The sequence below is a fragment of the Vulpes lagopus genome, chromosome 8, assembly GCF_018345385.1.
Source record: "Vulpes lagopus strain Blue_001 chromosome 8, ASM1834538v1, whole genome shotgun sequence".
Lineage (NCBI taxonomy): Eukaryota > Metazoa > Chordata > Mammalia > Carnivora > Canidae > Vulpes > Vulpes lagopus.
The window spans coordinates 30,067,769-30,091,083 of NC_054831.1; the positions used below are offsets into that span (position 1 = coordinate 30,067,769).

Sequence of the window (23,315 nt, forward strand, 5' to 3'; positions counted from 1 at the left end):
GAGGAAGGGATGAAAAAGCAAAACTTTTTGTGTCATGGAACCTTAGAGTGGTTCAGGTACAGGGGAAACCAGTTATCCTTCAAGGTAGACATATTGATGAGGGACTGAAACCAGCAGCATTTATTGAAAGTTTATTTAAGAACAATTAATCTCCCAGAGTTTCTACCCTTTTATTGCCTCTTTGCTTCCTTGACAGAGGGCTGAGCTTAATAAGATCACACACACTGTAGCAGAAGAGTGGCTTTCAGACATGAAAGCCTATGTGCTACGACATATGAGGAGACAGATCATTCCCCCTTCTTTGGCTCCAAAAATGCTGAAGATAAATCCTATATGTATGCCTCAGGCACCAGACTCATTTACTCTCTAGAGAACCAGGCCATTTCAAGAGAAAAAAACTATTCATCCTTATATATGGGCACCCAGGAAAAATGTCCCCAAGACACACAGAGAGAGACAGATAGACAGGAGACAGAGAAAGGAACAAAGGAACAAAAAACTGAGATTACTTATACTGGATCTGTTGCACCCTTCCCCAATCCATTTTGTTGGGCAGTAGAAATCATTCTCCAGCTGATGGATGCGAAATACACCCATCTATCCCCTGCTCTGGGGAACCGTCCTTGGCAGAAAGGAAGCCACCATGCCCTGGAGGTATACTCCTTAGCTCCCTGCTTCTCAGTGCCAGAAACTGGTCAAAGGAAACACCGCCTTAGCTTTCCCCTCAGGATCAGATGAAAGCTAGACCCCAATTGAAAGATTATTATCCTTGTTTATTGATTGTCCCAGACCAGCACTTTTCTTACTCCTCCTCTCCTGAATGTGCTTATTTAATAAATTAAATGCATCCAAATCTCTTTCTCAAGCTCTACTTCTAAGGAGCTTGAACCAAGGCCTTTGTTGATCTATTTAAACCCACTGAGAGGACCTTTATACTTCTAACAGTTTGAGAGGAGGTTCTTACGAAAACAACAAAAAAGAAGCAATTATTAAACCACAAGGAAAACAACTTGCACAAGGAAGAAAATAAAAGTCATATTACACTATATGTCTTCACTATGAATTAACATGAAATATTAATTTAACTTAAATATGAGATAAATGTACTGGGAAGCTAAAGGGAGAAAATACTGATGTGGGTGTTGGGGCAGAGACAGAGAAAAGCAAATCTGTTTTCCACACAAATAAGTCAAAAAATAATCTCTTAAAAATAAATGGCAGTTATTTAGAAAATGGAAGTAAATATTAGAAGGAACAGTTAAAAGATTTGCAAGTGGCTGCCTTGGGAAAGCAAAAAAGGTGGAGGAGAAAAAGGTGGAGGGAATGCTGTTTTTAATAATAAGCCTTATAGAGCTAGTTGCTTTTTAAAGCCTTGTGTACATGTACTTATTTATAAAATGTAGATTTATAATTAACATCTATAGGTATATAAAAAGTATGTAATAATTTTAGAAAATTAAAAAAGTGAAAAGAATATAAAAATAATCCATAGCCTCAATATCCAGAGATAATTACTTACAACATTTTGCTATGGATTTTCTTAGTCTTTTTTAACTTAACTTATTTTCCCCAATTTTAACTCTATATATTCAATTTCCTTTTATTTAATATCATATGCATTACTAATGACTTTTATAAGCATCATTGTGTTGGCAAAATACATCATATAAACTCTATAATGTATTTAGCCATTCTATTCTTTTTGTTTTACAGAACCTTATACCTATCATAGTGTGTAATGTAAGTATATGCATAAAATGCATTATTTTCAGAGTCAAACCAGTTATTTTTCCGAATTTCCATTATTTTTCCTAATCTATCCATTTGTAGGGGATTTAACACTTGAAATCATTTCAATAAAATTCTGTCCCAATAAAACATTATAAAGGTACTATAGGATTTGTTATGAAACATTACCTATATAAATTATTTTCTAGCTCTTTTGGTTTTAGGACTTTGCCATCTCCCTGTAGAAAACTTTACTTTCTACTGCAACCTCAAGCTCTTCCCCATTGTTTGTTTGCAACTTCCTTGAGAATTTCCCAAGTGTAATCTAAACAAAACAAAACAAACAAAACAAAACCCTGTACATGGATGGCAGGGAGAGACCAAAAGGAATAAATAGATCACTCCAGATTGGTTAGTGAGAGGTTTAATAAGCAAAGGATATTATATACAAGGCTTGTCTTGAATGACTACAAAACAAATCGATCTCCACACCACTTACCAAACCTTAAGTTTATATAAAGGCTTTTACTGGGTTCAGTCACATTTACCATCCAGATGGTCTCAAAACCACATCACATCTCAAGGCTATGTTGTTGGGACAGCTTCTGGGAGCAAGGAAACATATGCAGAATGCACACTCATAGGGACAGGGGAGCAAGGGAAGGAGCCTCCTATGCCCCAGGTCCAGCTCATGGGCGGACCAGTGGTCATATACTCTCAATGACCACTTACAACACCAATGAGCACTTACACAGATAAGTCAATCATTTTTCTTCCTGCATTTACCTCTTTTGTCATTAAATTTATTTCAGTCTCTCTTAAGGGATTTGTAATCTCCCTTTCCTGTCTTTTCAATTCACATATATTTATGAAACTACCTTTTTTTTTTAAAGATTTTATTTATTTATTCATGAGACAGAGAGTGAGAGAATGGCAGAGACACAGGCAGAGGGAGAAGCAGGCTTCATGCAGGGAGCCCGACATGGGACTCGATCCCAGGTCTCCAGGATCACACCCTGGGCTGAAGGCGGCGCTAAACCGCTGAGCCACCTGGGCTGCCTGAAACTACATTTTTCTTCACAAAACATGCGTTCTTCTCAAAGGTCTTCTTTCGATTTATTTGATTATATGTTCCCTTCTCCTATATTTGTAATACTGATTTAGATTTCTTATCTTCTATGCCTTTTCATTGGGTACAACCTTTACACCTTTCCCTAGATATCAACCTTCTTTACTTTCTTCTTAAAATAATGTTTATTAACAGTACCCAATAGTTGAACTCAAAATGAGTTAAAAGTGACTAAGCTGAGAATTCAAGATGCTAAGTATATATTAGGTGTGTTGTTGAATATGATGACTCATTTTTTTCTTCAATACAACCTTGTAAATTACGAATTAGTAGTATTTCATTTTTACACTAAAGGAAACAACCACCAATTGTAATGTGAGACAACTTGACCTACTTATTATTGGAAATAAAGAGAAAGCTCTTTATTCTACTTCTTGGAAAGTGGAGATGGGAGAGTTGGCAATTGGTATTATTTGTTGGTTAGTTTTAAGTAACTAAATTGAGTCAAACCAGTTAAAACCAAGCTAACATTTTTCTTTCTATTCTATGCTTAAATGGCTACTTTTTCTTCTGATTTTCCCATTGACTGAGCTAAATCTTTGTAGAGGTCAATTCGCAACTCTTTGATTCTGACCACCTGGCATTCGAATAGGGCCTCTGGTAGAAAAGTGAACCTTGGGAAAATTTGTTAATGGACTATACAAGTCTATCTCTACTATTGAAGAAAAATATTTAAAAAGCAGGGTCTAGTTAAATATCAGTACTTTTGTATAGGGCAATCCATTTATATATAAAAATATGTGATTGCTATTCTAAGGGTATACACGTAATTATTGATTTTTTTACATTGTTTGATATCAGCAAATATTTAAAGATTTGAATGATACTCTCCATGATGTATCAATCTAATGTAAAGTCTCTAATAGCAATAATTCCTTAACACTTTTCTTTCACTGATAAGAAACCGTAGTTCAGAGAAAGATGAATCAGAGATCACATGTAATAACACTTCATTCTTTCTATTTTCTTCATATTAGATTCAATCCTAGCTTTGTCTTGTTTGATCTACATCCTTAGATTTCCTTAGAAATCCTGCCTCAAGTGATTTATCATCCAATCCTTCAGTTTCATTGTCTATATTCTTAAATGAACAAACAAGCTGAAGACAGCTTTTAGGCTTATACTATATGTACCCTACCAAGAATTTTTATTTTTATTTATTTTTTCTGGAATCTGTATTTTTGCATCTATATCCCAGATTTTTTTCCTCTTCATTTTCTTGCTATGCTGCATATCTTGGAGCTATTTTTCTATACCTCTTTATTCTCATACTCTGTATCTAATGCCTTTCTTATGTCAATCCTTCTTCCCAGGCTTTTGGCAAGTACATTTTTTTCTTTGCATCTCAGTCCTTGTTTTTATTTCAGCATTACCTTTCTTGTTCTACCCACACTTATGAATTCATTAACAAGCAATAATTGTGATTCTAATTCCAGTGTGTGGGGTTTTTACCTCCCATACCACTAGCTGGGTGTCTTACAATGTAACTTAGCTCTGACACTATCTACTTAAACATAGTATTAGACCCCACAGGTTTCAGTCCTTTAAGACTGATCCCACACCTTTCAACTTCAGATAACAGTTGCAAGTCCAGCTTGTTATGTGTACTTCTGACCAACAAGCTATAGACAGAGGTTCCAATGATCCTCTCCTTGGATTTGATTAATTTACCAGAGTGGCTTACATAACTCAGGAGAACATTTTATTTGATTGCCAGTTTATTGTAAAACAATATAACTCAGGAATAGCCAGATGGAAGAGAATGCATGGAGCAAGGTATAGGGAAAGAGCGTGGAGCTTCCATACTCTTCCTAAGCGCACTACTCTCTCTCAATCTCCATGTGTTCACCAGCCCAGAAGCTCAATGAAAGCAATTATTTTTTGTTTTATGGAGGTTTTATTACCTAGGCAAAATTGATTAAATATTTGGCTACTGGCCATTGATTCAACCTGCAATCCTCCTCCCTTCTCAGGAGGTGGGAAAATGGTGACTGAAATTGCCAACCCTTTAATCATATGGTAGGTTCTGGCAACCAGCCCGCACCCTTAGGTGTCTCCCAGAATCACTTTGTTAACATAACAAAAGGCATCTCTATGGTTCCTATCTCTTTGGAAATTCCAAAGGTTTTAGGAGCTTTTTGCCAGAAATGGAGATGAAGACCAAATATTTACCTTACTATAAATCATAATATCCCACAACCTCTTCCTAATTACTTGCAGCTTGAAGTAGCTCAAATTCTTTTTTAGGTGACTTTTCAATTTGATACGCTTAGCACACACTTACATATGTAACTAAAATGTCCAAGCTCAATTACATCACATTCATAAGAATACTAAAATTACAATTGGTCTCAGCTCATATCTGCCATTTATGCTAAATCACACACTCACTGTGTGAGTTTTAGTCCTTTGAGAAGACCTTACCAAGGAATTAGCACTTGTGAAGGTGAAAGGGAAGGGAGAAGTACATAGGCAAAGCCTTCAGGCTATTTTGACCTCTATAAAAAGAGAGAGGAGGTTCACAGAGCAAATGAAGATGAATGCCAGAGGACTGGGATCTTAGCTAAAGGACAGCATTCCAGTTACTGAACTTTCAGCAAGTAGACCTTTGAAAGTCATGATCTTCTTTGAAAATGTCTTCCTTGTGTGAAAAAAAAAAAAAATCAATTACTGCCCAGTCACCCTCTTGAATTATCAAAAAAAAATTTCCAGCTCAGATAAAATGAATTTTCCACACTAAGAAACATCCAAGGTCTGTTTGCTCCACTAAAATTACAAATGGAATTCAAGATAGTGCAGTAGGTTTAGCATCTTCCATTTCTTCCAAGCTCAAACCTTTCCCTGGATATTTTGAGATGTAATGATGAGACTATTGGATTTGAAGATACTCTTAATGCACATCACAAAGTGAACTAATGGGAGAACTACACTAAATGGTGGAATGTAAACTTGGTTCACTGTAATCTGTTGTGTTATTCATTAAAATAGAGGAGCTGCATGTTGTTTATAGTCATCTTTTTACTATAATTTGATGTACACAACATTAAAAGTGAGTTAGGGACAAATGGGGCTAGGCAGGGGGCCATGGAAGCAGGCTCACAAAAATCCCAAAAATGCTGAGATGTAAGGAAACCAGAGATAAAGGAGCAAGCCAGACCACCCTGCCCTTGGTGTGTGTGGGGGGGGGGGGGGGGAAGGTGTCTTGTTGTATCAGCTATTTGTGACCAAGAAAAAAATCATCAGATTCTAAAAAGGAAGTAAGCCATTAAAGATATTTTCACTAGTCTTCAATGGTGATATCAATGGATAGTTAAAAGGATTTAGGTTCCCTGAGTAGGCTCTCAATAAAAGACTAACCCTACATGTCCTCTCACTTCTGAGAGCTTCCTCTATATCTTCACTTAATAAACTCCTATTCCCTTACTCATTTTCTATTGTCCATGAGAATCATTCTTCGACTCCAGGAGATAAGAACAAAGCTCTCTTGTATCAAAAATACTGACACAAGGGCATCCCGGGTGGCTCAGTGGTTTAGCGCTGCCTTTTGCCCAGGGTGTGATCTTGGAGACCCAGGATCAAGTCCCATGTCAGGTTCCCTACATGGAGCCTGCTTCTCCCTCTGCCTCTGTGTGCGTCTCTCATGAATAAATAAAAATAAAATCTAAAAAAAAAAAAAAAAAAAAAAGTACTGACACATGGGAATTTTTACCTAAATGGTATCTGTGATCATTTGAAATTATTTGGGTCTTTGGTTTATAGCCATGTGACAACTGAAACCTCTAAAGGGAGGTGATTTTAAAACTCCGAATTTACATGAAAACAACAGAATTCTATGTCTTCAAAAAGTTACTGTTATAGAGTTGGTTTTTTTAAAACTGTCTACAGGTTCCAAGTCAGCCTATTTTATGGGTATTCCATAAATTTAATTTTGAATAACCATTATCAGCATTTGAGTCTACAACCTTCATAGTAGTATCTTGATCATCAAGACAGTGTGGGATTGGCACAATAACAGACACATAAATCAAGGGAACAGAATAGAGAACCCAGAAATGGGCCCTCAACTGGTCAACTAATCTTCAACAAAGCAGGATAGAATACCCAATGGAAAAAAGAAGACCATCTCTTCAATAAATGGTGCTGGGAAAATTGGACAGCCACATGCAGAAGAATGAAACTAGACCATTCTCTTACACCATACACAAAGACACATTCAAAATGGATGAAAGACCTAAAAGTAAGACAGGAATCCATCAAAATCCTAGAGAAGAACAAAGGCAGCAACCTTTTTGACCTCGACCACAGCAACTTCTTACAAAATATATCTTTAAAAGGCAAAGGAAACAAAAGCAAAAATAAACTATTGGGACTTCATCAAGATAAAAAGCTTCTGCACAGTGAAGGAAATAGTGAACAAAACTAAAAGACAACCTACAGAATGGGAGAAGATATTTGCAAATGATACACCAGATAAAGGGCTAGTATCCAAGATCTATAAAGAACTTATCAAACTCAACAGCCCAAAAGCAAAAAATCCAGCCAAGAAATGGGCAGAAGATATGAACAGACATATCTCCAAAAAGTCATATAAATGACCAACAGACACATGAAAAATGTTCCACATCACTGGGCATCAGGGAGATACGAATAAAAACCACAACATAACATATCACTTTATACCAGTTAGAATAGCTAAAATTAATAATACAGGAAACAGCAAATATTAGTGACGGTTTGAAGAGAATGCAAGCTGGTGCAGCCACTCTGGAAAACAGGATGGAGGTCCTCAAAAAGTTAAAAATAGCAGCTCTATACCCCACCAATTGCACTACTGGGTATTTACCCCAAAGATACTGATGTAGTGAAATGAAAGGGCACCTGCACCCCAATGTCTACAATAGCCAAACTGTGGAAGGAGCCTCAATGTCCTTAGACAGATGAATGGATAAAGAAGGTATGATATATATATATACACATATACATACGCACACACACAATGGAATATTACTCAGCCATCAGAAAGGATGAATACTCACCATTTGCTTCAACATGGATGGAACTAGGGGTATTATGCTAAGTGAAATAAATCAACTGGAGAAAGACAATTATCATATGGTTTTACTCTTATGTGGAATATAAGAAAGAATGTGGAAGACCATTATAGAAAGGAGGGAAAACTGAATGGGAAAAAATCAGGGAGGGGGACAAACCATGAGAGACTCTTAACTCTTGGAAACAAACTGAGGGTTGCTGAAGGGGACATGGGTGGAGGGATGCAGTAAATGGGTGATGGGCATTAAGGAGGGCATGTGATGTGATGAGCACCGGGTGTTATAAGCAACTGATCTATTATTGAAAACTACATCTGAAACTAATGATGTACTATGTTGGCTAATTGAATTTAAATTTTTAAAAAAGAAGGAGGCGGAGAGGAAGGATGAGATGAGAAGAGTCACAGACTGCTGCTCCATTTTAGAAAACTTTTGATCAGACGAATGAGGTGTTATGAAGCTAAAGTAATCTATTAGATGAGCTGTGCATCACCAAAATTGTTCTGGCACTAGTCCCTTTACTGTGCCCAGATGATAGCTGACATCTTGGGAGAATCACAGCTTTGGTATAAACTCAGTGGTGGACCTAGATGAGAGCAGCTGGGCTGTCAGTCAACTATACTCTGCAGCAGGCTGTCTGAATGGGATACTCTTACGGCAGCATTTTTATGGCCACCATAACACCCTTAGTATTTCCTAATGAGTCATCAGAAATGGCTGCATCTCATGGGGTTTTTTGCATTATTCTGTGTCTTGATTCTGGCATATTTTTGGATCTTTACTGATATTCTCTATGCTCTTACCTCTCAGAATAACCTTTGGCAGTTCTTAAACTACCCACCATTCTAGGACAATCTATTCCTGGCACACTGTCCTAGGATGAAGTAGGGGAGTCTGAAATGGAGATTTGTTATTGCCTGCATTTTATCATTATTTCCAGGCATAGCACTTACCCTTCACTTAGTTTTTCCAACACAGAAGAAAACAGTTTGTAGTTTTTGAAGAGAGGTTTTCTAAGCTTGAATTAGTTTATATGAGAGAATTACAACACAGTAATTTACAAATCACAGTATTCATGGCTATTCTCAGAGCTCAAAGGCTCTAGCCAATCCTCCTTGAGAAGGTGCCTTCATATTTGGAAATTTAGAACACTGTCTTGTCTTTCAATATCAATCTTGCCTCTTTGTGAAAGGGACTAGCTTAACCCAACCAATGAGAGTGCCTTTAAAGAAAAGCTAATGTCAAAATCAGGTCTTGGGATGCCTGGGTGGCTCAACGATTGAGCGTCTGCCTTTGGCTCAGGGTGTGATCCCGGCCCCAGATCAAGTCCCGCATCGGGCTCCCTGCGTGGAGCCTGCTTCCCCCCTCTGCCTGTGTCTCTGCTTCTCTCTGTGTCTCTCATGAATAAATAAATAAAATCTTAAAAAAAAAATCAGGTCTCAATAACCGAACCAAAGTGGGGTCCCCATTTTAGGCCCTGTATTTGCCTCAATGAGATCGTAGACTATGAGAATTTGAAGTCCACTCAAGGAAACTAGGATGCATACATAGACTCTTTAGTGACCCCAAAAGTACAGTCACATCTGAACATAGTATTCCAACATTACTACATCACACAACATCTTGGTTACTGACCTATGTAGAATGAAGTGTGCAGGTCATTCCTGGCATAGTACAGGTTGGACTTTTAACTCCCTCAGTCTAGTACAATTTCTTTCTGAAGTCATCTAGAACACCACTTCATATCTTTCGTCAATGAATCTTCAAACAAGAACAAACAGAGCACGCAGCTCTTTAGAGAAAAATATAATCTAAATCCACATGGAGAAAAGAAACATTCTTCTCCCTCATAAGGAGAAAATACTAAAGACAGCATTCTGCCTGAACAATACATAACTATGTACAATCCTAAATGTAGCATGTCCCTTCTCAGTCCAAAACCTCTTTACTAAAGTTAATAGTTATTTCAAAATGTCCCCAGAGAACAATAGGAGGCATACTTTGCATTAATAGATCATTTTACATAGTTACTATAAAATAGTGAAACAAAATGGCCAATACACATATTTAATTCCTTACCTCAGAGTTAAAAATATTTATAGATTTAAAATGGCATCCCAGCTACCACCGGTTCTATAGAAATATACAATATCATCTGAAGTTTTAGCCAAGGAACTATTTACATATAAAATTATTAAATCTAACATCTTTAAAATACCAGGAATCAGATTTAAGGTTTATTTATTTATTCATGAAAGACACAGAGAGAGGCAGAGATACAGACAGAAGGAGAAGCTCGCTTCATGCAGGGAGCCCAATGTGGGACTCAGTCCTGGACCCCAGGATCACACCCTGAGCCAGGGGCAGGTGCTCAACCGCTCAGCGACCCAGGAACCCCAAGAATCCAGTTGTTGTGTTGTTTTTTTAAGATTTTTAAATTTATTTATTCATGAGAGACAGAGAGAGAGAGGCAGAGACAGAAGCAGGCTCCATGCAGATAGCCCGATGCAGAACTCGATCCCGAGACTCCAGGATCACGCCCTGAGCCGAAGGCAGGCGCTAAACTGCTGAGCCACCCAGGGATCCCAGAATCCAGTTTTTTTATCTGTAATCTATACAGTGTAACCTGTTCATGCAAACTGCCTACTGAATTTCCTATTACCCCTTAAATCTTCAAGGGATTAGAAAAGTATTCTTTGTAGAAGAGTCTCAAATCAATTCTATTCCAAGTTCAATTATTTGAATTCTTTATAAATTATTTATACCTAAACCTTAGGTTTTAGGCAATTTCCACTCTTATCTAGCCATATGTATTTCCCATTTGTCTTAATTCTGCTCCTTGGAAACACACAAAAAGTCTGATCTTGGGACACCTGGGTGGCTTGGTGAGTAAGCAGCTTTTTTAATTTTGTCTCAGGTCATGGTCTCGAGATTGTGAGACTGAGCCCGGCGTGGGTCTCCATACTCTGTAGGAAGTTTGTTTGAGATTCTCTTCCTCTCCCTGTGCCCCTCCTCCTGGGCTCTCTCTTTCTCTCTCAAAATAAGTAAATCTTTTTTTATTTTTTTAAGAGAAAAGTCTAATCCTCCAAATATCTGACATTTATTTTTTTCTACTCATGCTAAATAACTTTTCCTTCAACTATTTCTCATAGTACATGTAATCTTTTAAGCAGTATTGGCTTGTTTAGTAAGACAACTTGGATGTTTTCCACAATATACTATAGAATCCTGGGCCCATCCCTAAGGCTAATTTTCATATTTTTGATATATAGATATGCAGAGACAATTACTTGCTTCATAAGGCAGTTATGAATGTTTTATTAACAAGTAACTGATATACAATATTATAATAGTTTTAGACATATGCAAAACATAGTGATTCAAAAATTATATACATTATACTATGCTCACCACAATAAGCGTAGTTACCCTCAGTCACCAAACAATGTTATTGCAATATTATCGATTATATACTTTATGCTGTACTTTTCATCCTTGTGACTTATTTATTTTATAACTGGAAATTTATATCTCTTAATTCCCTTCACCTATTTTGTCCATCCTCCCACTTGCCTTCTGTGGCAACTACCAGTTTGTTCTCTGCATTTATTAATCTACTTTTTGTTTTTTGTTTTTTTTAGATTCCAAATCATATGGTATTTGTCTTTTTCTGTCTGACTTATTTCACTTAGTGTAATACCTTTGAGATCCATCCATGTTGTCATGAATGACAAGATTTTATTCTTTTTATGGCTAAGTAGTATTCCATGTATATAATGTTCCACATATAATTTTCCACCAAATGCATATGCCATTTCTTCTTTATCCATTTGATTATTGATGGCATTTAGGTTGCTTCTATATCCTGGTTATTATAAATAATACTGTAGTAAACCTATATCTAGCTTCAAATTAGTATTTTTGTTTTCTTCGGGTAAATATCCAGAGTACACTTTCTAGATTATATGGCATTTCTATTTTTAATTTTTTGAGAAAACTCCATACTATTTTCCACAGTGGCTATATTAACTTTCATTCTACCAACTGTGCATGAGAGTTCCATTTTCTCTACATTCTGACCAACACTTGTTATTCCTTTTTTTTTTTTAATTTGACGCTAACCATTCTGGCAGGTGTGAGGTGATATCTCATTGCAGTTTTGATTTGCATTTCCCTAATGATTAGTGATATTGAGCATCTTTTTATGTGCCTATTTGCAATCTGTAGGTCTTCTTTGGAAAAATGCCAATTGAGGTCCCTTTTTCAATTGATCTACTTGTTGCTTTTGTTTGTTTGTTATTGACTTGTAGGAGTTCTCTCTAATTTGGATATTAACCCACTGTTGGTTACATCAATTGCAAATATCTTCTTATTCAGTAAGTTGTTGTATTTTTGTTTTGTTGGTGACTTACATCACTGTGAAGAAGCTTTTTACTTTGGTCAAGTCCCAATAGTGTATTTTGTTTCCCATCCCTGGAGATAGATACAAAAAAATAGCGTTAAGGCCAGTGTTCAAGAGATTACTGTATATGCTTTCTTTTAAGAATTTTATGGTTTCAGGTCTTGCATTTAGATCTTTAATCCATTCTGAGTTTGTGTTTACAGTGTAAGAAAGTCCTTGAGTTCTATTCTTGTGCATAGAGCTGTCCAGTTTTCCCAAAACACCTTACTTATTCAAGAGACAGTCTTATCCCCATTGTATATTCTTGGCTCCTCTTAGATCAGTTGACTGTATTAGCATAGATTTCTTACTGGGCTCTCTATTCTGTTTCACTGCTCTTTGAGTCTATTTTTGTGCCAATACCATACTAGCTTTGCAAGATAGTTTGAAACGGATTGTGATACCTTAAGGTTTGTCCCTCCTTCTCAAGTTTGCTTTGGCTGTTGGAGTTCTTTCATGGTTTCATAAAAATTTTAGGATTGCTTGTTCTGGTTGTATGAAGAATACTTAGTATTTTGGTAGGAATTGCATTGAATCTATAGAATGCCTTGCATAATATGGACATTTTAACACTATTAATTCTTCCAGTCCAAGAGCGTGGTATATTATTCTATTTGTGTTGTTTTCAATTTCTTTCATCAGCATTTTATAGTTTTCAGAGTATTGGTCTTTCATCTCCTTGGTTGAATTTATTCTTAGATATTTTAATATTTTTGATACAATTATAAATAAGATTTTTTCCTAATTTTTCTAATAACTTGTTACTAGTGTACAGAAATACAACCACTTTATGGTTAATTCTGTATCCTATAATTTTATTGGATTCATTTATTTTAATAGTTTTTTGGTGGCATCTTTGGGGTTTTCTATATATAGTATAATGTGATCTACATGTAGTGACTGTTTTACTTCTTTTTTTTACCAATTTGGACGCCTTTTTTTTTTTTTTTTTTTATCTGATTGATGTGGCTAGGACTTCCAGTGCTATGCTGAATAAAAGTAGTGACAGTGAACATCCTTGTCTTGTTCCTAATCTCAGCAGGAAAGATTTCAGCTTTTCACCAATGGGCATGATGTTAGTTGTAGGTTTGTCATATATGGCCTTCATTATTTTGTGGTGTTTCCTCTAAACCCATTTTGTACAGAGTTTTTATCCTGAATGGATGTTGAATCTTATCAAGTGCTTTTCCAAAGAAGTTAATGAAAATTAATTGATATTGTGCATTTAAGTCACATAGCACACTATTTGGAACATAATATTAGTTATTGTTATTGCCTTGGGCTCTTTTGTCTGGATAATACCTATATCTTTCTTAAAATAGGGTACTCAAATTTGAGCAAGTTAACCAAGAGGTGATTTGGCAGATACCAGTAGATTTTCCTACTAACATCACTGAAAAGCACATGTCTTGAATTACATATCATGTCGAATGCAACTAAATATTTTCTTTCCAAATAGTGTACTGCATGTCCTTTCTTTAAATCACAGTCATTGCTTGACATTTACCAACGATTAACAAGTCAATGTAAAAGGTAGAAAATACAACCATGAAATAATGAGGCCACAACCACTGACGCTCACCAAGTAGGAAGTTTTATAAACATATAAATTGCTTTATGTATTATGCATGGAAAAAATACTTTTTAGTACAGGTATGCCCTGTGTAATATTTGGGACATACTTCTACTACAAATTATTTACTGTTTAGGTGCAATTCAAATTTAAATTGGTGTCCTATATTTTATATGACAACACTAGATCTGAAGGACAAACTGAATAGCTTTTCCATATGAAGGATATGTTGGTGGGACCCCTGGATGGCTCAGCAGTTGAACATCTGCCTTTAGCTCAGAGCATGATCCCAGAGTCCCAGGATTGAGTCCCATGTTGAGTTTCCTTCATGGAGCCTGCTTCTCCCTCTGCCTATGTCTCTCCCTCTCTCTCTCTCTCTCTCTCTCTCTCTCTCTGTTTCTCTCATGAATAAATAAATAAAATCTCTCTAAAAAAAAAAAAGGATGAAGGATATGTTGGTGATACTAGGAGATCATCTGAAAAGGAGAAAAGAACATCTAAAAGGGCTGGAGTGAGTCTACACACTGTGAGGCAGGCTAAACAAAAATAAGTCCAGAAAGACCAAGAATACATGATATATTAAATTAAAGGGATTGAATTCTATTCCTTAGAGCAACTAGCAGCTATTTAAGAGATTTAAACAGGGAACTGACATAGTCAGTTTGTACTTTCCAAAGATCAATCCAGTTACAGTATAGTGAATGTATTCAAGGGAGCAAGTCTAAGAAGCAAAGAGGAGTCCATCTAGAAGAGAAAAGAAGTTAGAGTAGGGCATTCTTGTCAGAGGGAATAGTTTGAACAAAAACTTAAAAGACAAAAATGTGAAAATTATGTGCATGCAGAAAATAGTCAATAGCTTGGATTGCAAGGGGACATTAGGAGGAAATTAAACTAGAACATAATGTTGAGGCCAACTCTTTTAGGGAGCTTATACAGAAGAGTCTCAGACTTAATCCCAGAAAGTGGTTGAAAGATGGTAAAGAGATTATCATTGTTATTCTATTTCCACTTGGAGAAAAGACTGACTTCTCAAAAATGCCATATGCAATAAAGTCAGTGATGACTCTGTGGTGAAGTTGGAAATAAGATCAAGTTAGGGAAGAAATAAAATACTTTCAACTTAATCAAATTCTTTAAAAATATATATATATGCACATGGGTGAAAACTGACTCTCCAAATTATTTGGTAGAAATTGAGATCTTAAAGCATCAAATTATTATTCTGAGTGCAAATAAAAACTAAAAAACTGGGCAAAGAATCAAAAGGAAAAGGTTATACTTAGACTTGTAAACACTTTCTTCTTCAACCTCACTTTCCCAGATCCATCTCAGTCATGAGGATCATGATTATCACAATCAAATTTTCATGTGGTAGGTGTTATTTTTATCTCCATTTTACCAATAAGGAATTGGAGTCACAAAGAAGTCTATAAAATGTCCAAATACACAAAGTTAGTAAGTGGCAATTGGACTCCAAAGATAGGAGATATACTTCCACAGTTCAATATTCAAAATATGTAAGAGAAAAAAAAATAAAAAAAAATAAAAAAAAAATATGTAAGAGAAAAAAAAATAAAAAAAAATAAAAAAAAAATATGTAAGAGTATCATCATAAACTCTTCAATAATAAATAGACCATCTCATTTCAAAAAAAATAGTTAATAAATATAAAATGGCCACTGAAGAGAAAAATAAGTATCCTAAAGGCTTATTAGTATCATTAATTTGGATTGGTTGTCAAAAATAAAATTTTAGATCCTCCATAGCTAGGCTGTGATTCAACCAGCATGTTGATAAAAGCAGTATCTGTTTCATCTATCATATGTTTCATCTATTATATATAGATCTTGTCAACATTTCAAAAAGAAGAAACAAGCACATCTAGATCTGTAAATTTATCAGTACCCCAAGAGTAGATCTGCATTCGAGCAGAGATCTGTAACCAACTCTACAGAAATGATACACAGATCAGAATTCTAGCCCACAGAGAATCATTACTACCTCTTTTCTCAGCATTATGACCAGTTAAGCATCCCAATTAAATCTGTAGATGAAACCAAATACATCTTTATAAAGGTATCCAGTTGTTATGAAAGAAATATATATATTTGCTTAAATAAGATTTAAGCAAAAGTAGATGTGCAGATCGTTTTAAAATGTACTAAAGTTGACTGAATTTAAACCTTCAGTGTGTTGTGGAAATAGAACAAAATGCCCAAAGGCCTCTGAAAATGTGATGTCTAATAGCTTGGTTTCCAGTATAAGGCAAGAACCCAAAAAAGCTCACCTTTTGTGTGAGAAAATAAAATAAAAATGCTATGCATTTAGTACTCTTTGTAAATAAGCAACCAAGCAAACAGACAAAATCTGTCTCATATCTTTATACTGAGTGGAGGGAGGAGGGGTTTCTGAGGAATCTTTCCTGAAAATAAAAGAATGACTCATGTGAGTTTTCTGGCCTAACTCACAGTGCATGATTAACAAGAAAAATGTTAAGAGGCAAGAATTTAGCTTAAAATTTAAAGTGCTAAGACTCACAGGTACTTAACCCACAAGAAAATCCTCTCTGGTAGAGCCTACCTTAGCTTAAGCCAAAAAATTGCACAAATATAAAGTTCTAAGGAAAATAAAAGCAACAATAGATGAAAATCACAAAACACACAAGGAAAACTCATGTATAAGCAAGAGTAAATAGAAAAAATAAATAAAACAAAACAGAAAGGACCCATAGAGTCTTCAGATATTGAATTTGCAATCAAGGAATATATTTCTGAAAGTATGTTTGATAGCATTCAAAAAATACAAAAGGCTTAAAATAATGAATTTTGCAAAAAGAACAAATTGCCTTTAGAAATGAAATCTAGTCCTAGAAATTAAAAATTCAGTGGATAGGTTTAGACAGAGCTAAAGAAAAAATATATCAATAAATGTAAGTCACAGATCAGGGACACAGGTTCTACCAGCAGATAGAGATTTAAGAACAAGTTCATAGATGAAGGGATTTAAGGGAACACTTATCCTGATGAGTACTGAGTTATGTTTAGAATTGTTGAATCACTGGGAGCCCCAGTGGCCCAGCAGTTCAGCGCTGCCTTCGGCCTGGGGTGTGATCCTGGAGACCTGGGATTGAGTCCCTCATCAGGCTCTCTGCCTGGAGCCTGCTTCTCCCTCTGTCTGTGTCTCTGCCTCTCTCTTTCTCTCTGTGTCTGTCATGAATAAATAAATAAAATCTTTAAAAAACAACAACAACAAAAAAGAATTGTTGAGTTACTATATTATACACCTGAAACTAATATAACAGTGCATGTCAACTACATTGGAATTAACATATAAGTAAATAAAATTTAAAATTAAACTTTTAAAAATTTTTTAAAGAGTAAGTTTATAGATTAGTTCCTCACCCTGCCCCCTTCTTACCATCACATCAATTGAGGCTCCAGTGTTGGAACAGTGACTTACAGCTGAAAGAGTTGCAAGGCAGAGATGAATTTAAGGATACAAAAACAGGAATTCTAGATGAATTTGAAGACTCTGGCATTTATAGATAAAATAAACATTAGACACAGACTAATTTATGGTTAGATTGACATAAATCTCACACTAAAGGCCTTTTCCTCAGTTCCTATTACCTAATATATCATGTCCAACTTTCTATAAAAAATTTAAGACCAGAAGGGACAAAGCTAGTATCAGAATGAGACTCAACTATTACACAGATAGGAAATTTAAATAACTACAATTAACATATTAAGTGCTCTAATAGGAAAAGAAAATATAAAAACGTGGATAATATAAGCAGAAATATGCAAATTTTAGGAAAAATGTAAAATAAAATCTAGAAATTAATAATGCTGTAACAAATGAAGAATGAAATGCTTTTGATAGGCTCATTAGTAGACTGGACATAGCTAAGGAAAGAATAAATTATTTTAAAGGTATGTCAGTAGGATCTCTAAAACTGAAATGGAAAAAGACATGAAAAACAAGAAGAAAAAAAATAATTAAGAACTTAGGGACAATTTAAAAAATTTAACATACACATAATTAGAATACTAGAAAAAGGAAAAAGAATGGAGCAGAAAGAATATTTGAAGAAATAGCAACTAACTTTACAAAATTAATGACAAATACCAAACTACTAATCCAAGAAGCTAAAGGAATACCAAGCAAAATAAATTCCAAAAAACCTATACCTAAGCATTTCACATTTAAACTACAGCAAACAGAAGACAAAGATTTTGGAAGAAATCAAATGAAAAGAAAAACACATACTCTATAGAAGAACATTGATAGAGGAGTAATAAATAGAACTTCTCATCAAAGGGACGCCTAGGTGGCTCAGCAGTTGAGCATCTGCCTTTGGCTCAAGGCATGATCCTGGAGTCCTGGGATCGAGTCCCACAATGGGCTCCCTGAGTGGAGCCTGCTTCTCCCTCTGCCTATGTCTCTGCCTCTCTCTGTATCTCTCATGAATAAATAAAGTCTTAAAAAAAATAGCTTCTCATCAAAAGCCATGCAAGGTAGGGAGAAAGGAACGATTTAATTAAAATATTTAGGGGGGAAAAGGCTACTAACCTAGAATTCTATATCCAATGAAATTTCCCTATAGAATGAAAAAAAAAACTTTCACAGAAAAAAACTGCAGAAATTGCCAATCAACCTCTCATGCAAGCAATGTTAGAAAGAAAATCTTTAGGAAAAAGAAAAATGATATAGATTAGAAATTAGAATCTACACAAAGGAAAAGTGTCAGAAAAATAAACAAAGGTAAACTGCAATCTTCTATTTTTCTTATTCTTAATTGATCTAAAAGACAGTTTTTTGTTTAAAGCAATAAAAGTAACATAAGTAATTATAGCATATGGATAAGTTAAATTAATAATAATAATGTCATAAGAGACGGAAAGAATTGAGAAATCTATGTCATAAGATATTTGCATTACCCATGAAGCAGTAATGGTTATTTGAAGATGGATTTAAAATAGTTGTAATTGTGTATTGCAAACTCTAAGGTAACCAGCAAACCACCAAAAATAATAATAATAATAATAATAAAGAGAGAACATAATTGATAGGCTAATAGACAAGGTAAAATGGAATCATATACAATGCTCAGTTAAAACCAGAGGAAGAGGAGAAAGTGGTGGGAGATAAAAAGTACAAGAACAACAAAAAGAACAGCTACAAACATGGGAAATATTAATCCAATATCGATAATCAATTTAAATATAAAAGGCAGATTATGAAAGTTGATAAAAAGTTAAGACCAAACTGTATGTTGTCTATAAGAAACCATTCTAAATATAAAGATTCAGATAAGTTAAAAGTAAAGGGATGGAAAAAGATATCCCAGAGGTACCTGGGTAGCTCAGTCAGTTAAACTTCCAACTCTTTGATTTTGGTTCAGGCTATGATCTCAGGGTCCTGAGGTGGAGCCCCACATTGGGCTCCATGCTCTGTGGCGAGCCTGCTAGAGATTCTTTCTCCTTCTGCCCCTCCCCCCACTTGTGTGCACTCTCTCTAAAATAAATAAATAAATCCTTAAAAAAAGATATTCCATGCTAACACTAATCAGAATAAAGTGGGTGTGGCCATACTAGTTTCAGGCAAAGCTGGCTACAGAACAAGAAAATTATCAGGGATAAAGAGGGGCATAACATAATGATAATTGGGTCAATTCTCCAGGAAGTCATAACAGTTCAATATGTATGCACCTAACAGAGCATCAAAATAGGGGATGTTACAATCATTCCCACATGGCAGGACCAGTTTACTAAAGTGTAGCACACTCACTTAGATACAAGAATAAAGTATCTTTGTTTTTCTCCTACTGCTCCTACAAACCTGCTCTATCGAGTTCGGTCTCTTTCTCCTGGACTCTGTCACTTTAGACAGTCCTGAGGAGTAATTAATATGTCCCTCCCAAGGAAATAATAAAAGTTTCACGACATAGAGACGTGTCTTCTCTTCCAGCCTTGACCCCCTGCATGTGGGAAACCTGCAGCAGGAAGAGATCTCTGCTAGCTTTCCTCCTTGCTCGTTTGTGGTTTCCAACATCTCCATGGTTGGAGTAAATGAAAGGACAGAAAGTAAGGGGATAGAAAATCTCTCTCTGAAATGTCACTGAGTGTACATTGGCTTTTACATGTACATTTACAACTGATTGTGGTTGTGATGGTTAATATTACGAGTCAAATTGGCTCTGTCACAGTACAAGATATCTCGTCAAACACTAGGCTGGATGTTGCCACAAAGGTATTTTTCAGATAAGGTCAACATTTAAGTTTGTAGACTGAAAAGATGACCCTCCACAATGTGGGTGGCCTCATCAGTTAGTTGAACACTTTAAGGGGGGAGGGGGAGGGAGACCAATATCCCTTAAGGAAAAGAAAATTCTTCCAGACTGTGTTCAGACTTGAGCTGCAACATCAACTATTCCTTGGGTCTCCAGCCTGTCAGCCTACCCTAAAGATTTTGGACTTGCCAGTTTCCATAATCACATAAACCAAGTCCTTAAAGTACATCCATTCATACTTCCACATGCTAACACACACACATAGCCTATATTGATTCTGCTTCTTCAGAGACCGCTGACTAATGCAGCAGTGTTTGCTGAGATGGGGAATTCTCTTGGAGGGCTTAGGTCTATGGGGAATACGTACTTCAGGCATGAGTGTCACACCTTCTGCAAGGCCACTTAAATCTACCCCCTCAGTGTTCTCAGGGCTCACTGTCTGGGCATTTCCTTGGATAAATTTATTTTAAGAAAAATAACTACAAGTTTGCTTCATTGTTTAATCTCCAGTTAATGCCTCACCTCCCACCTCCAAAAAACAAAACAGAGACCTGTTACTGCCCAAACCACACCACAAAGCATACTTTGCTGTTACAGGCTGCTGCAACCAGGACTTTATCCTTTAGCTTTCTCAGGCCTGTGTGCCCCAAGCTGTGGGGGACAAATATTAAGTTACCTAAAAGATCCCCCTTTGGAATCCCACCTCTCTCTCAAAGGGAGAGGGGACACATCTCAGAGCATTCAGATTTTTTGTACATAAATTGTCTACCTATCTAATCTCTCACTTCTGTCTCTCAGGGTCTCCAACCCATTTTTATAGCCTGGAGGTTGATAATCACAAAATCTCTCATCTGAGGTCTGAACCCACTCCCTTTGCAAATCCTCCTCAGGTGGTATACCTCTCACAGTATTTGGCTCTTATGGTCTCAAGGCTTCAGCAAAAACACAAATGGAAAATTATCATTTTAATAACTTCATTTACAAGATGCAATTATCATCTCTTTAGTAACCTGCTTTGAATCCTTGAATAGCTTCCTTTTGGCATTAGCATGAAGTCTCATTTCTCAGAATGATGTAGCAGGCTCTCTATCCCTACTTCTCAGTCTCACTCTGTCTCTCTTTTCCTCACACTACGGCTCTAGGGACTGATGTTCTTTTAATTCTCAAATTAGTCTTTGCTGTTTTCTCTTGCAAATCTCAATCACACTGTTGCCTGTTTTGCGATTTTCTCCAGCACAGTGGAGAGCTCCTACTCATCCTATCCAGTGTATAGATTACTTCCACCAGAAAGTGATCTCTGAACCTTCTCTCAGCCTCCACAGGAATACTAACATAGGTCCCCTTGCTAAGTCCTAATAAACACCTTCCCCTCACTATAGCTAGTTATTTATGTTTGTCATCTCAACTAATATATGTACAGCATAAGGCATCATACATATTTAGTTCCAGGTTGTACCCTCAAGCCTAGCACAGTGACTAACAGTGCATAGGCATCCAACAAATATGTATAAATTAATAGATTGACCATTTGGCTTATGCTTGTCACTCGTTATTGGGAAAATTAAATAATGTGAAATTTGGTCACATGAAAAAGGCAACAAACAAGATTTTGCCTGTTGTCTAATTTGATATTTGAAAGGTACAATTACAAAGTTATTAAGAGATCCCTGGCAGTTCTGTTACAAGATACAGAAGCCAGGTTTTAAAAATTGGGACCTCAAAGACTATGTCAAACATCTTTTAGATTTCAAAGAACTAAAAGGAAATGTTCTTTGGGGGATATTGCTGCTATATTGCAAAGCTAGAATATTGAAAGTTTTCATATGGTCTTGAACCAAGTAGGTCAAAATCTAATCATTTCTTTACTTCTTTAGGGGGTTTTAAAACTTTAATGATTGTTAGAAATTATTCTTTGCATCCCCTGCTAATGTGAACTGGGAATTAAGGAAGGATGCCTGTTTCTAGTCTACTTAAAGATGACAGAGGATGTATGTCAACTCCTAGGATTTTGACATTTAAATAATCAGTGAGCTGCAGTATCACTGTAAAATACTGGCTTCAAGAAAATCATATTGCTTCCCCTCTAAAAGTAAAATTCTTAAGTCAAAATATTTTAAGCTATTTTTCATTTATTTGATCTGTCATTCTATCATCAAATTAAATTAGATTTAGTACTAAGTCTTCACAAAACCATGTTGGTCATTACTTTGGCTATTTGTGAGCATTTAATATAGTCATTAGTGACTTGTTTCAATCTCTTTCAAATGAAGGAAGTGGTCACTCCTGTGGTTTCCAGGGTAGTAGTGTTTAAAAGTAGACACTGCTCTGACCCAATTTGAAACATACTGATTGTCACAAATTACTGGTACCTACAGACCTCAGGATAACTTATGCCTTTTTTCTTTGTGCTCATCTTAGTTACTTGATCATCCAGCCTATTTTGTAACTTTCATTGATCTTCAATAACAACTGAATTTGCTTCCATAGACTGAAGTTAAAGAGAAAGGAAATTATTAACTCTGCATAACTTTAGTACCATTAATTTTACTTCAGTAGTTTCAACTTTCTATCCCTAGTTATAATTAATGGATAGATTTTGTTATAGTAGTGCTTTACTCATGATGTATTTAAATGTATACAATTTCTTTATATTGCTTTTTCCAAATGTATGATTCTAGAAAGAGCCAAAGTAAACTTATTCCTAAAATACAGTGAAATTTTGACTATATTTTAAATAAAGGAGAATTTCAATATACAAAAAAAAAAAATCGCAAAATTGAAAAAAAATTCTTATAATGGTGCCCAACTCCTGTTATCTTTCATTGACAAATATTGCATCTAAAACTTGGAATGACTGCATAATTAGATCTGTCTCTGTAATTAAGAATAAAGACAAAAATTGTACTGAATATAAACAGAAATGATGGAGTTATTTTTATTCTGGAATTTCTGATAGAATAGAGTCACAGACCAAAAAGATAGAACCTAGGTGCTTTGTTTCATTTAGTGACTCACATAATTGGTCAAATGCATTTCCTTTGGAAATGTCTAAACTGTGTCTTTCCTAGTTCTTTGCCTGTTAATCTTTAAACCCATAG

At 35.6% G+C, this 23,315-nt stretch overlaps 1 pseudogene; it reads left to right on the forward strand.

The window, feature by feature from the left end:
* The first annotated feature begins 5,257 nt into the window (after nucleotides 1-5,257).
* Nucleotides 5,258-5,820, forward strand: LOC121496616 (annotated as a pseudogene).
* Nucleotides 5,821-23,315: the final 17,495 nt, after the last annotated feature.